The sequence below is a fragment of the Macaca nemestrina genome, chromosome 6 (assembly GCF_043159975.1).
Source record: "Macaca nemestrina isolate mMacNem1 chromosome 6, mMacNem.hap1, whole genome shotgun sequence".
NCBI lineage: Eukaryota > Metazoa > Chordata > Mammalia > Primates > Cercopithecidae > Macaca > Macaca nemestrina.
Genome location: NC_092130.1, coordinates 163963054 through 163977586, shown reverse-complemented (window position 1 = coordinate 163977586; position 14533 = coordinate 163963054). Strand labels below are relative to the sequence as shown.

General features: G+C 46.7%; 1 non-coding gene across 1 annotated transcript; it reads right to left on the bottom strand.

Moving 5' to 3' along the window:
- Positions 1-1111: 1111 nt before the first annotated feature.
- Positions 1112-1218, bottom strand: LOC112428562 (U6 spliceosomal RNA). The gene has a single exon (XR_003020568.2). It is a non-coding gene; the product is annotated as a U6 spliceosomal RNA (small nuclear RNA).
- Between the last annotated feature and the right edge of the window lie 13315 nt (positions 1219-14533).

Sequence of the window (14533 nt, the reverse complement as noted above, 5' to 3'; positions counted from 1 at the left end):
CCATCCCCTCTTTAAAAATTCTCTAACTTCTTAGCTTCAGGGCAAGCTTCATAGGTGTGCAACCCATATAGTTAACTGCACAGAGCCCTAAGCTCCTCAGGCACGGTTTAATATTCTGTTGTTCCTATCTTCAAATTATTTTATATATTTATTTACTTATTTTTTTGTTAGGCATCAGATGACAGCAAATACAACTTTTTCTTAATAGGATGAATGAAGAACTAGTATTTGATAGCACAACAGGGTGACTATAGCAACAATAATTTATTGCATATTTTTAAATAACTGAAAGGGTGGAATTATAATGTCCATAACACAAAGAAAAGATAAATCCTTGAGGCGATGAATACCCTGATCACAATTACAAACAATGCAATTATTACATATTGTATGCCTGAATCCACACATTACATGTACCCCCTAAATATATGCATTATGTACTGATAATAATTAAAAATGAAAATAATTGCCAGGCGTGGTGGCTCATGCCTATAATCCCAGCACTTTGGGAGGCCGAGGCGGGCGGATCACAAGGTAGGAAAATCGAGACCATCCTGACTAACACAATTAAACCCCATCTCTACTAAAAACACAAAAAATTAGCTGGGTGCCTGTAGTCCCAGCTACTCGAGACGCTGAGGCAGGAGAATGGCGTGAACCCTGGAGGCAGAGCTTGCAGTGAGCCGAGTTTACGCCACTGCACTCCAGCCTGGGTGACACAGTGAGACTCAGTCTCGAAAATAAATAAATACATACATACATACATACATACATTATTTTATTTTATTTTCTTGAGACCAAGTTTCACTCCTGTCGCGCAAGCTGGAGTGCAATGGCGTGATCTCCACTCACTGCAGCCTCTGCCTCCTGGGTTCAAGTGATTCTCCTGCCTCAGACTTCTGAGTAGCTGGAACTACAGGCGCCTGCCACCACGCCCAGTTAATTATTTTTATTTTTAGTAGAGACAGGGTTTCACCATGTTAGCCAGGCTGATCTCAAATTCCTGACCTCGGGTGATCCACCTGCCTCGTCCTCCCAAAGTGCTGGGATTACAGGCATGAGCCACCGTGACTGGCCTGAAAAGTTTTCAATATGTATATTTACATTATTTAAAAATATAAAACACTTCATGAATTTGTGTGTCATCCTTGAGCAGGGGCCATGCTCATCTTCTCTGTCGTGCTTTAATTTTAGTATATATGCTGCCGAAGTGAGCACAAAAGAATTTTTATTTTAGAGACAGAGGGTACAGTGGCACAATCATAGCTGACTGCAACCTTGAACTCCTGGCCTCAAGAGATCCTCCCACCTTGGCCTCCCAAAACACTGGGATTACAGGTGTGGAGCCACTGCAATGGCCATTAATTTTTTTTTTTTTTTTAAATGAGACTGAGTCTCACTCTGTCACCCAGGCAGGAATGCAGTGGCATGATCTCCGCTTACTGCAACCACCTCCACCCCCTGGGTTCAAGCGATTCTTATGCCTCAGCCTCCCAAGTAGCTAGGATTACAGGCACGTGCCACTATGCCCAGCTAATTTCTGTATTTTTACTAGAGATGAGGTTTTACCATGTTGGCCGGGCTGCTCTCGAACTCCTGACCTCAAGTGATCCACTCGCCTCGGCCTCCCAAAGTGCTGGGATTACAGGCATGAGCCACCACACCCAGCCTAATATATATATATTTTTTGTTTTGCTTTGTTTTGTTTTGTTTTGAGACGGAGCCTTGCTCTGTCGCCCAGGCTAGAGTGCAATGGTGTGATCTTGGCTCATTGCACCCTCCGCCTCCTGGGTTCAAGTGACTCTCCTGCCTCAGTCTCCCGAGTAGCTGGGACGACAGGCACATGCCACAACGCCCGGCTAATTTTTTGTATTTTTAATAGAGACGGGGGTTTTGTTAATAAGGATTGTCTCGATCTCCTGACCTCATGAGCTGCCCACCTCAACCTCCCAAAGTGCTGAGATTACAGGCTTGCGTCACCGCGCCTGGCATTTTTTTTTTTTTTTTCGAGACGGAGTCTGGTTCTGTGGCCCAGGCTGGAGTGCAGTGGCACAGTCTTGGCTCACTGCAAGCTCCGCCTCCCGGGTTCACGCCATTCTCCTGCCTCAGCCTCCCGAGTAGCTGGGACTACAGGCGCCCGCCATCATGTCCGGCTAATTTTTTCTATTTTTAGTAGAGTCGGGGTTTCACCGTGTTAGCCAGGATGATCTCGATCTGCTGACCTTGTGATCCGCCCGCCTCGGCCTCCCAAAGTGCTGGGATTACAGGTATGAGCCGCTGCGCCCAGCCTGTTTTTTTTTTTTTTTTTTTTCCCTAGACAGAATTTTACTCGTTGCCCAGGCTGAAGTGCAAGGGTGCGCAATCTCGGCTCACTGCAACCTCCCCAGTTCAAACAGTTCTCCTGCCTCAGCCTCCCGAGTAGCTGGGATTACAGGCGCCCGCCACCATGCCAGGCTAATTTTTTGTATTTTTAGTAGAGATGGGTTTGCGCCATGTTGCCCAGGCTGGTCTCCAACTCCTAACCTCAGGTGATCCCCCTGCCTCAGCCTCCCAAAGTGCTGGGATTACAGGCATGAGCCACTATGCCCAGCCAATATTCTTAATAGTTGTTGAACAAAGGGCTCTGCCTTTTCATTTTGCACAGGGTGCCACAAATCATGAAGCTGGTTCTTTTTAGCTTTTGTGACCTTCCATTTGTTTGGCTCTCCCACCTCTTTGACCACTTTCTCCCCCTTGCAGGCTCCTCTTCTCCTTCTCCCTCCGAAGTATGATGGATCCCGAGCACGTGTTCTTCCCCCCCATTCTTATGTTCTCACCATTAATTCTCTGTACTTCACCTGCCATATCTTCATAAATGATCCCCAATCTATAACTCAAGCTGTAAGAAGTCCCAGCCACAGGCCAGGCACAGTGGCTCATCCCTGTAATCCTAGCACTTTGGGAGACTGAGGCAGGTGGATTGCTTGAGCTTAGCAGTTTGAGACTAGCTTGGGCAACAAAGAAAAACGCCATCTCTGCAACAACAACAGCAACAACAAAATTAGCTAGGTGTGGTGGCGCATGCCTGTTAGTCCCAGCTACTTGGGAGGATCACTTGAGCCTGGGAGTTGGAGGTTGCAGTAAGTGGAGATAGCACCACTGCATTCTAGCCTGGGCCACAGAGCCAGACCCTGCCTCAAAAAAAAAAAAAAAAAAAAAAAAAGAAGGAAAAAGAAAAGAAGAAGAACAAGAAGAAGAAATCCCAACTACATTTCCAACCCTTTGTTGAATTTTTCCTAGTGAGGTTCTTCTCACACTTCAAAACCTTCACTCTCCCATCAGCTTCTATCAACTTCCCTATATTTATTATGGAATAGTCGTAATTCAGTCACCGTAATGAGAGGGTATCTGTCTTTCAGAGCTGCCATAAATATTTTGATGATCTTATACACAGGCAAGTCTATCCCCATCAAAGCCTTCCTTGCTGTATATACGTGACTTCGGTTTTATTGATCAATACCCTCATTCATGGGTTTAATCTAGAAAACAAACTATGAGGAGACCAGGGAGACTCAGAGCATCAGTTTCAGTGGCTCAGGTCATGGCAGAGGTATGTTCTCATAGTTTTTAAAATCAAATTATGTACATCTCCAGGGATCCCACCCACCCAAAGGGAAGCAATACAAAACAAAACAAAAATAATATGCACTGAAGAGCGATACAAAACAAGAGGCTGGCCATCCAAGAAAGTTGGGACTAAGATTCATGGGGTTCATCACAGGGCCAATTTTATGCAAACTCTTGTTAGTGAGGCTTTGTTTTCCCCACTGAAAATTGCCTGAAATCACCACTATTAATTTTGCTTCTGGAATGCGTTGAGAATATTTTTGGATTTTTTATTTCCAGAGCTTCCATCAAATGCAAGTGTGTGCTGCTAAAGTATTAGGAAAAATCGGTTAAGTGCACAGAGTTGTTTATATAAGAATATCCAGGATAAAATTGTTTAGAAAAGTTAAAAACCTGGCTGAGCGCGGTAGCTCACGCCTGTAATCCCAGCACTTTGGGAGGCCAGGACAGGCAGATCACCTGAGGGTCAGAAGTTGGAGACCAGCCTAGCCAACATGGTAAAACCCCGTCTCTACTAAAAATACCAAAAAAATTTGCTGGGCCTGGTGGCGCGTGCCAGTAATCCCAGCTACCCGAGAGGCTAGGGCAGGAGAATTGCTTGAACCCAGGAGGCAGAGGTTACAGTGAGCCGAGATCGCGCCTTTGCACTCCGGCTTGGGCGACGAGTGAAATTCTGTCTCAAAAAAAAGAAAGAAAGAAAAAAGAAAAGTTAAAAACCTGGACACAACCTAAAAGCCTCTCAGAAGGAGATTGGTTAAGCAAACTATGGTAAATGTGCATAGTGACATACTCTTTGTGTTAGTTGTCTGTTTTTGCATAACAAGCCACCTAAAACTAAGTGGCTGAAGACAATGACTTGTTATTTCTCACAATTCTGTGGCTTGATGGGGCTTGACCTCTGTGCTGTTATCTGGGCTCTCTCGGGTGACTTCTGTCAGTTAGCTGCTTGGCTGTGTCTTGTGATCTAGGATGGCCTCTCACACAGGCACAGGAGCTCACGGGGATGCTTGGATAGCTGGTTCACTCTCTCCACGTGGCCTTTCTTTACACCACGACAGTCTCAGGAGTGCATTAGGGTGACAGCAAAAGCTGCAAGACCTTTCGAGAACTTGTGCAGTTGCTTCTGCCATATTTAATTGGTCAAAACCTGACATAAAGCCAGCCCAGACCCCAGACCTCAGACCCCAGACTCTTTTTTCTTTTTCTTTTTCTTTTGAGACAGGTTCTCACCCCGTCACCCAGGCTGGAGTACAGTGGCCTTCCGGGTTCAAGCGATTCTCCTGGCTTCATTCACCATGCCTGGCTAATTTTTCTTTTTTTTTTTTTTCTTTTTTGTATTTTTAGTAAAGACAGTGTTGCACCGTGTTGGCCAGGATGGTCTCGAACTCCTGACTCAAGCAATCTGCCTGCTTTGGCCTTCCAAAGTGCTGTGATTTCAGGCGTGAGCCACGGTGCTTGGCCCAGATCCCAGACTCTCTTGATGGAAGGAATTGCAAGGAATCTGTGGCTACTGAGGGGAGAGGGAAGGGTAAAATTCACATAACTCCAAATTTACCATTCTCAAGTGTACCATTCAGTGGCATTTGGTACATTCACAGTGTTGTACAAGCATCACCACTCTCTAGTTCTAGAATATTTTCATCCTTCCAAGAGTAAACCAATGCTTGTTACTTCTCTGATTCCTGTCAACCCCTAGCCTCCATTAACCACTCATTTGCTTTCTGTCTTTGTGGATTTGCCTATTCTGGATATTTCATGTGAATGGAATCATGCAATAGGTGACCTTTTAAACTGGCTTCTTTCGTTCAGTATAGTGTTTGCAAGGTTCATCCATGTTGTAACTTCATTCCTTTTTATTGCCTGAGTAATAGTCCATTATATCAAGCTCGTCCAACCTGTGACCCAAGATGGCTTTGAATACCGCCCAACAAAGATTTGTAAACTTTCCTAAAGCATTATGAGTTTTTTTTTGCAATTTTTTTTTAACTCATCAGCTATATCGTTAGTGTATTTTATGTGTGACCCTAGACAATTTTTCTTCCAGTGCAGCCCAAGGAAGCCAAAAGATTGGATACCCTTGCATTATATGAATATAACTCATTTTTAAAATCCATTCGTCAGTTGATGGACATTTGGGTTGTTTTCCCTTTGGGGCTACTGTCAATAGTGCTATTATGAACATTCATGTACCTGTTTTCAATTATTTGGGGAATATACTTAGAGGTGGAATTGCTGAATTACATGGTAATTCTATGTTTAACTTTTTGAAGAACGGCCGGACTGTTTTCCATTGTGGCCTTTTTTTTTTTTTTTTTTTTTTTGAGACGGAGTCTCGCTGTGTCTCCCAGGCTGGAGTGCAGTGGCGCGATCTCGGCTCACTGCAAGCTCCGCCCCCTTGGTTCACGCCATTCTCCCGCCTCAGCCTCCCAAGTAGCTGGGACTACAGGCGCCCGCTACCACGCCCGGCTAATTTTTTGTATTTTTAGTAGAGACGGGGTTTCACCGTGTTAGCCAGGATAGTCTGATCTCCTGACCTCGTGATCCACCCGCCTCGGCCTCCCAAAGTGCTGGGATTACAGGCTTGAGCCACCGCGCCCGGCCTTTTTTTTTTTTTTTTTTTTTTTCTGAGACGGCGTCTCCCTCTGTCACCCAGGCTGGAGTGCAGTGGCCGGATCTCAGCTCACTGCAAGCTCTGCCTCCCAGGTTTATGCCATTCTCCTGCCTCAGCCTCCCGAGTAGCTGGGACTACAGGTGCCCGCCCCCTCGCCCAGCTAGTTTTTTGTATTTTTTAGTAGAGACGGGGTTTCACCTTGTTAGCCAGGATGGTCTCGATCTCCTGACCTCGTGATCCGCCCGTCTTGGCCTCCCAAAGTGCAGGGATTACAGGCTTGAGCCACCACGCCCGGCCTCAAGACTGTTTTTCACTCTGATGGCAGAGTTGAGTAGTTGCAACAGAGACCATATGGCCTTCAAAGTCTAACAAGTATTTATTGTCTCTTCATTTAAGAAGAGGTGTGCTGATCCCCGGTTACTTGTTTATAGTGTTTTCATGTGACATGGTTTGAACCTGTATCTCCACCCAAATCTTATGTCAAATTGTAATCTCCAGTGTTGGAGGTGGGGCCTGGTGGGGTGATTGGATCATAGGGGCAGATTTTCCCCTGGTACTGTGTTGAGATAGTGAGTGAGGTCTTGTGATATCAGGTTGTTTAAAAGTGTGTGACAAAGGCCGAGCATGGTGGCTCACTCTTGTAATCCCAGCACTTTGGGAGGCCAAGGTGGGTGGATCATGAGGTCAAGACTTCCAGACCAGTCTGGCCAACACAGTGAAACCCCGTCTCTACTAAAAATACAAAAATTAGGTTGGTGTGGTGGCAGGTGCCTGTAATCCCAGCTACTCAGGAGGCTGAGGCAGGAGAATCGCTTGAACCCGGGTGGTGGAGGTTGGAGTGAGCCGAGATCGCGCCACTGCACTCCAGCCTGGGTGACATAGCTAGACTCCATCTTGGGCGGTAGAGGGGGAAGTGTATGGCATAGGCCAGGTGCAGTGGCTCATGCCTGCAATCCCAGCACTTTGGGATGCTGAGGCAAGCCGATCACTTGAGGTCAGGAGTTCAAAACTAACCTGGCCAACATGGTGAAACTTCACGTCTACTAAAAATACAAAAATTAACCAGATGCGGTGGCACATGCCTGTAATTCCCAGCTACTCAGGAGGCTGAGGCAGGAGAATTGCTTGAAACCAGGAGGCAGAGGTTTCAGTGAGCCAAGATCGCACCTACTGCACTCCAGCCTGGGCAAGAGAGTGAGATTCTGTCTCAAAAAAAAAAAAGAAAAGTGTGTGCCATGTCATGTACCCCATCCACCTTGGTCCTGCTCCTGCCATGTAAGACACCTGCTCCTGCTTTGCCTTCCTGGGTAAAAGCTCTCTGAGGCCTCCCCAGAAGTAGATGCTGCCATGCTTCCTGTACAGCCTGTAGAACCCTGAGCCAATTAAACCTCTTTTCTTGGCCGGGCACGGTGGCTCACGCCTATAATCCCAGCACTTTGGGAGGCCAAGGTGGGCAGATCACCTGAGGTGGGCAGATCACCCAAGGTCAGGAGTTCGAGACCAGCCTCGCCAACATGGTGAAACCCCATCTCTACTAAAAAATACAAAAATTAGCCGGGCATGGTGGCACATGCCTATATTCCCAGCTACTCGGGAGGCTGAGGCAGGAGAATTGCTTGAACTCAGGAGGTAGAGGTTGCAGTGAGCCGAGATCGTGCCACTGCACTCCAGCCTGGGCAATAAGAGTGAGACTCTATCTCAAAAAAATAAATAAATAAAATAAACTCTTTCTGTATAAATTACCCAGTCTCAGGTATTTCTTCATAGCAGTGCAAGAACAGACAAATACACTGTGTTTATTGTCAGGGAAGTATAATTGTGTTTATTGTCAGGGAAATGTAATAGGGAAAAGTTAGGAAGTCAGCTCCTTGAGAGCAGAAAATTTGTCTGTTTTATTCTCTACTGTGTCCTCGGCACCCACAATGCCTGTGGCTATTATATAAATAAAAGAGTGGGAACAAAGGGATGACAGCATTGTCAACTGAAAGACTTGAGTGCAAATCTAAGAATACTACTCCTGCTCCTAGTATTACTATTCATTATAAAGGCTGCAGTATATATATGTGTTTGTGTGTGTGTGTGTGTGTGTATATATATATATATACACATATATATATATACACACACTTTTTTTTTTGAGACAGAGTCTCACTTTGTTGCCCAGGCTGGAGTGCAGTGGCACTATCCCAGCTCACTGCAACCACCGCCTCCTGGGTTCAAGCAATTCTCCTGCCTCAGCCTCCTGAGTAGCTGGGATTACAGGCATGTGCCACCACGCCCAGGTAATTTTTTGTGTTTTTAGTAGAGACAGGGTTTCACCATGTTGGCCAGGCTGGTCTCGAACTCCTGATCTAAAGCAATCTGCCCATCTCGGCCTCCCAAAGTGCTGTGATGACAGATGTGAGCCACCGCACCAGGCCAAGGCTACAGTATGTTAAGAAGAGCTAGCATTACGCCAGGCACTGCTCTGCATGCTTCTCTTGCATTACATTCTTTTTATTTTCTTTTGTGAGATGGAGTCTCACTCTGTCACCCAGGCTGGAGTGCAGTGACGTGATCTCGGCTCACTGCAAGCCCCACCTCCCGGGTTCATGCTATTCTCCTGCCTCAGCCTCCTGAGTAGCTGGGACTACAGGCACACACCACTACACCTGGCTAATTTTTTTGTATTCTTAGTAGAGACGGGGTTTCACCATGTTAGCCAGGATGGTCTCGATCTCCTGACCTTGTGATCCACCCACCTCGGCCTCCCAAAGTGGTGGGATTACAGGTGTGAGCCACCGCGCCCGGCCTGTATCATATTCTTTCAAGTTCATGTCAGCCCAGTGAGGGAGGTTTCATTCTACCCATTTTATACATGGGGAAACCTCCACTCACAGAATTCAAGTTCATTTTCCAAGATCCCACTGTTGACCTATGGCCTATAGCTCCATGAGGTTTCTTAAGCTACCCTCTTTCTTCTGCCCCGTCTTGCCTGGAAAGGACATAAACTTCAGTGTAAGACAGAACTAGGTTCAAAATCAGACTTCCCAGCTCTGCAACTCAGTCCTTGGCACTTTGTTTACTGTAAAGCTGGGAAATTACCTCCACCTATTTCTCAGCATATTGAGGATTAGATCAGACAGGTAAAACTCTTCAAGGCAGTGCCTGCCACATAGTGGATGCACAAAAATATCAGTTCCCAGACAGAAGCAGTGGCTCATGCCTGTAATCCCAGCACTTTGGGAAGCTGAAGTGGGCAGATTGCTTGAGTCCAGGAGTTCAGCACCAGCCTGGGCAACAAAGCAAGACCCTGTCTCTACCGAAAAAATAAAAATAAAAATAAAAATTAGTGAAGAGGCAGAGATGTAAGAATTGCTTGAGCCCAGGAGTTTTAGGCTGCAGTAAGTTATGATCGCGCCACTGCACTCCAGCCTGGGTGACAGAGCAAGACCTAATCTCAAAAAAGAAAAAAAAGAAAAAAGAAAAAAAGAAAAACTATTTGCTCTTTGTTAGGACAATGACTAGGACAAGTTTCACTGGGTCCAAGGTTTGCGTTCTGCCTGCTGGGGGCAGGGTGCATTGAGGCAGCCCGCCTGCCGGGGGAAGCAGGTGAATTTGTGTCTTTGTAGCTGGGACCACTCTCACCTGGGCTGGAAACATTTCCCCGCCACAGCTTTCTTTTTTTGACCCTGTCCACTTACCTTGGTTAGAAACAACTCCACGCCTCTTCAACCCTTGAGCCATAGAGTTCTGCTGAGACTCATTCTGCCTCCACCCTCCCATTCCAAGCTCCCTGGTTCCAGACACTGCCCCAGAACAAACAGAGAAATGTGAACAGAAAGCAAAGCCCAGCAAACCATAAAACTACCTCTGGTCTTGGCGCTGGCATTTGAATAAGTGCAGAGAATGATGTAAATGGGAAAAGTCCTGATGAGTTTTGCAGGAATCTTAAAATATTAAGAATGTAATAGGCCGGGCGTGGTGGCTCAAGCCTGTAATCCCAGCACTTTGGGAGGCCGAGGCGGGCGGGTCACAAGGTCAGAAGATCGAGACCATCCTGGCTAACACGGTGAAACCCCGTCTCTACTAAAAAATAGAAAAAACTAGCCGGGCGAGGTGGCGGGCACCTGTAGTCCCAGCTACTCAGGAGGCTGAGGCAGGAGAATGGCCTAAACCCGGGAGGCGGAGCTTGCAGTGAGCCGAGATCCGGCCACTGCACTTCAGCCTGGGCGACAGAGCAAGACTCCGTCTCAAAAAAAAAAAAAAAAAAAGTAATAAATTTTATGTCACCAGAAAACAGACAAGAGTGGGGTAGGGGAGGTAGGGGAGTTGGGGGGACACGGGGCAGGGCCAGGGGTTGTGGGAAGAGTGACTGGGTAATACGTTAGGGGTTCCAAATTAGTCACTGGGTTCTTTGAATTAAGCAAGAAAAACCAACCCTGGCAAACTTAAGAGGGGAAATGAATTTACTTTAAAAAATTTATTATTATTTTATTTAGCCAAGTGAGACTCAAGGGGAAATGAATTTACATGTGGCGTATTGGGTAACTTGTAGACTCCAAGAGTAGAAACTTCCTCTTCCAGCACCACGTGGCATTACTTGGTAGCATTTCTTCCCCCATGCACCTCAATAGCCTCGGTATGACCACTAGGCATCCTTTAAAGTTCATACATGGCACTTTGGTAGGCTGTGGCGGGCAGATTACTTTAGGTCAGGAATTCGAGACCAGCCTGGCCAATATGGTGAAACCTCGTTTCTACTAAAAATACAAAATTTAACCGGGCATGGTGGCAGGCGCCTGTAATCCCAAGTACTCAGGAGGCTGAGGCAGGAGAATCGCTAGAACCCGAAGGTGGAGGTTGCAGTGAGCTGAGATGGTGCCATTGCACTACAGCCTGGCAACAGAGTGAGACTCTGTCTCAAAAAAATACATAAAAATAAAATTCATATATGTGCACATATGTCCAAATTAAGGGACATTCTACAAAATGCCTGACTAGTATTCCTCACATTGTCAAGGTCATTGAAAATAAGAAAGGGGCTGGGCACAGTGGCTCACACCTGTAATCCCAGCACTTTGGGAGGCTGAGGCAGGTGTAACACGAGGTCAGGAGATCAAAACCATCCTGGCCAACATGGTGAAACCCCATCTCTACTAAAAATAAAAAATTAGCTGGTTGTGATGGCATGCGCTTGTAGTCCCAGCTACTCAGGAGGCTGAGGCAGGAGAATCACTTGAACCTGGGAGGCAGAGGTTGCAGTGAGCTGAGATCGCGCCATTGCACTCCAGCCTGGCGACAGAGTAAGACTCTGTCAAAAAAAAAAAAAAAAAAGAGAAAGAAAGAAAGGAAAGGTAAGGAAGAAGGATCGAGAAACTGTCACATGCTAAGGAAGGTAAGGAGACCTGATGACTAAATGTACGGTGGGATCTTGGAACAGAAAAAGGACATTTATGGAAAACTAATGGAATCTGAGTGCAGTCTAGGGGTTAGCTCTTGGTGATGTACCCATGTCAGTTTCTCAGTTTTGACAAATGGTCCAAGGAAATGTAGGATGTCAATACAATACAAGGAACTCTCTGTACTATCTTTGCCACTTTTCTGTAAATCAAAAATTGTTCCTCCAAAGAGTGTCCTTAAAGACATTATAAATCAGCTCAGAAGAAGGTAAGGGAAATCCACAAAAGCCCCAAAGGAAGTCAAGGCAAAACCCCAAATAGCAAGTGATTCCCCAGCGAATGAGGAACAGGAACCCAGGTCTCAGTCACTGCTGAGATTCTTGCCTAAAGCAGGAACCCTCAAGGGGCTACACCCTCAGAAATTCACAGCACTGAAAAATCCCCATCTCTTGTCAAATGTCCTGACAAAAAAACTTGTCAATGTAGGCCTTGATTTGGTGTGAAAAGTGGAATCTCCCCTGAAAATTCATAAACTCATAAACAGGAGCACAGTTTATTCTATTTTTGTTTTGTTTTGTTTTTGTTGTGTTTTGAGACAGGGTCTCACTCTGCTGTCCAGGCTGGAGTGCAGTAGTGCAATCACTGCTTACTGCTTACTGCAGCATTGACCTCCTAGGCTCAAGTGATTCTCCCACGTCAGCCTCCCAAGTAGCTGGGACCAGAGGCGTGCACCACTGCACTTGGATTTATTTTTTAATTTTTTGTAGAGACAGGGTCTCCCTATGTTGCCCAGGCTGGCCTCAAAATCCTGGTCTCAAGCAATCTTCCTACCTCGGCCTCCCAAACTGCTGGGATTACAGGCAACAGCCTGTTTTAAAAATCCTGATTTAGAGCTTTAATTTATAGTATCTGTTATGGCCTGAATTATGTCCCCCTCCAAATTCATATGTTTAAGCCTTAACACCTAGTACCTCAAAATGTCACTGGATTTGCAGATAGGGTCTGCAAAGAGATAACGAGGTTACAAAAAGGCTGTTAGGGTAGGCCCCAATCCAATCTGACCGCTGTTCCTATAAGAAGAGGAGATTTGGCCGGGCACAGTGGCTCAAGCCTGTAATCCCAGCACTTTGGGAGGCCAAGACGGGTGGATCACGAGGTCAGGAGATCAATACCATACTGGTTAACCCGGTGAAACCCCGTCTCTACTAAAAAATACAAAAAACTAGCCAGGCGAGGTGGCAGGCGCCTGTAGTCCCAGCTACACTGGAGGCTGAGGCAGGAGAATGGCATAAACCCTGGAGGCGGAGCTTGCAGTGAGCTGAGATCCGGCCACTGCACTCCAGCCTGGGCCACGGAAAAAGAAGAGGAGATTTGGCCAGCCGCGATGGCTCACGCCTGTAATCCCAGCACTTTGGGAGGCTGACGGGGGCGGATCATGAGGTCAGGAGTTTGAGACCAGCCTGACCAACATGGTGAAACCCTGTCTCTACTAAAAATACAAAAATTAGCCGGGTGTGGGGGCGTGCACCTGTAATCCCAGCTACTCAGGAGGCTGAGACAGGAGAATTCCTTGAACCCAGGAGGTAGAGGCTGCAGTGAGCCGAGATCGCACCATTGCACTCCAGCCTGGGCGACAGAGTGACACTCTGTCTCAGGGAAAAAAAGAAGGGGCGGTGATTCGGACACACGAAGAGATGTGACGGATGCTCACACACCAGAGGCCATATGAGGATGCAGTGAGAAGGTGTGCAGTAAGAGCGCAAGCCCCCGAGAAAGACCACAGGAGAAACTAAGCCCACCAACTCCTTGATCTCGGACTTCCAGCCTCCACAACTATGAGAAAATAAACGTCTGTTGTCTGCGCCATCCAGTCTGTGGTATTTTGTCATGACAGTCCCAGCAAACTAATATACTACCCGAATGTCCCAGGAAAACCCAAGCAAAAAAAAAGAAAAAGAAAAAAAAAAGAAAGCAATAATTTTAAGCACATACCCATAGGTAGAGCCGTCAAACCCTCTGGGGAAGAATTCACCCTCATCCCAACGGCCTGGGGATTCTCAGAGGCATTAACACACAATAAAACAGAAAACTCTAACATCGGGGCTTAAATAGCAGAAGCTTATTCTTCTCTCATTAAAGTAACGTACTGAGCCAGCTAGGGTGGGTGCAGGGGCTTCACGGCTCTTGGGACTGCTGGGTCCTTTATTTTCTCTGAAGCTTACTGGAATGGGTTTAAGAGACATTGGAAGAAGAGGACTGAACAGCATTAAGCGCAGACTTGCTAGGAGTTGGTTAGAAAGGAAACTAGAGAGAAAAGTAAAGACAAAAGAAAGGTTATCGGCCGGGCGAGGTGGCTCAAGCCTGTAATCCCAGCACTTTGGGAGGCCGAGACGGGCGGATCACGAGGTCAGGAGATCGAGACCATCCTGGCTAACACAGTGAAACCCCGTCTCTACTAAAAAAAAATACAAAAACTTAGCCGGGCGAGGTGGCAGGCGCCTGTAGTCCCAGCTACTCGGGAGGCTGAGGCAGGAGAATGGCGTGAACCCGGGAGGCGGAGCTTGCAGTGAGCTGAGATCCGGCCACTGCACTCTGGGTGACAGAGCAAGACTCCGTCTCAAAAAAAAAAAAAAAAAAAAAAAAAAAAAGAAAGGTTATCTTTTAAGAAGGAGAGGCTGGGCGCGGGGTCTCACACCTGTAATCCCAGCACCTTGGGAGGCTGAGGCAGGAAGATAAGTTGAGGTCAGGAGTTCAAGACAAGCCTGGCCAACATGGTGAAATCCCATCTCTACTAAAAAATACAAAAATTAGCCGGGCGTGTTAGCGTGCACCGTAGTCCCAGCTACTTGGGAGGCTGAGGCACAAGAATCGCTTGAACCGGGAGGTGGAGGTTGCAGTGAGCCGAGATCATGCCACTGCACTCCAGTTTGGGCAA